Here is a 1,368-nt window from a genome sequence, read left to right as displayed (position 1 = left end):
GTGTGTGTGTGTGTTTGTGTATATGTGTGTGTTCGCATGTGTGAGAGTGAGTGAGTGAGCGAGTGAGTGAGTGACAGAGAGAGAGAGTTTGTGTGTGTAGGCAAGGAGGAGAGTGAGTTATTTTGTCCTGGGGCAAACAGAAACCATTGTTTAGGCCACAGCTCTTGTATCATAAGTGTTTGCTGTTGTGGGAATGCTGCGGTTTTGGAATCACAGAACAAGAACGCAGTGTTAAACTGAAAGAAGCAGCAACAAAGTGAGGAGGGAAGAAGAGAGCAGATGGAGGGAAAAAGAGAGCAAGAGAGGGATCGGTACAGCTGCAGAGACAAAATGAGAAAAACACATAATGAAACACAGAAAGACAAAGATCCAGAAAGAATTTGCATGCAAACTACAGTCGGAAATAAAATAAACTACTTGAGAGAGAAGTATTGACAAAGCAGAAACACAGAAAGAGGAAAAGCAAAGAAAACGCAGAAAGAAAATTTACAAGCAGTGATGTAGGGAGCCATGCAAAGAAACACGAAACAAGAAAAACGGAGAGAGAGAGGTGAGTCCTCCCATGCCGGTCATTTTCTTTCTGTGATCTGTCTTTTTCAACCTAGGGCTGTGTGTGGATCCCCCCGGCCAGCCCGTCGTTGGAATTTACAGTCTGGTCGGCCTGCCTGCTAATAAAACACATGTGGACTTGTAGAGGAATGGGGAGGGACAGGGTCCTGAGAACAGCCTCTCTCACTAGTTCTCTCTGAGTTACTTAAAGTTACTTAAAGAAAAGAATCTCTTGTTAGCTTATATAGTTGCCTTTACTTTCAAAAACATGTGTCCATGTTATATATGCTAATGTAATGTACTGTACATGATGTAAGATAAGATAAGATAACCTTTATTGCATTGTAGGAAATTTGAATCACTGACAACAGCCGCATACAAATACATGCATGTAACCCTCTCACCAAAGGCTCATAAAAATGAATAACACTTTATGTAGCAATCATAATGTTACACTTGAGGACTACATGCTTGGTAAAATGGTGAAAGAGACATCTCAGTGTATAATAAATCTGTCCAGAGTAAACTATGACTCTCGTTGTGACTTTAGCAACTAATGAGAGGCCAGGAGAACAATCCTGGTTTAATAACCTCAAATAATATAATTTAACGCTCCACATATATAAATTAACCCATTCAGTTTTACAGAAAAATGACACCAACACAGTATCGCTGTTTTATTTTATGACCAAAATGATTAAGACTGATATCTTGTGTGTTAGCCCCAAACCGTGGCTAATAAATACAAAGCAAAGAAAATACATTAAATAAAGGCAAAACGTATTCAAAATACTATAATATATACATAAAAAAAAATCT

This window comes from Etheostoma spectabile, chromosome 23 (assembly GCF_008692095.1).
Source record: "Etheostoma spectabile isolate EspeVRDwgs_2016 chromosome 23, UIUC_Espe_1.0, whole genome shotgun sequence".
Taxonomy (NCBI): Eukaryota; Metazoa; Chordata; class Actinopteri; order Perciformes; family Percidae; genus Etheostoma; species Etheostoma spectabile.
Note: the sequence above shows the minus strand (reverse complement) of the source record.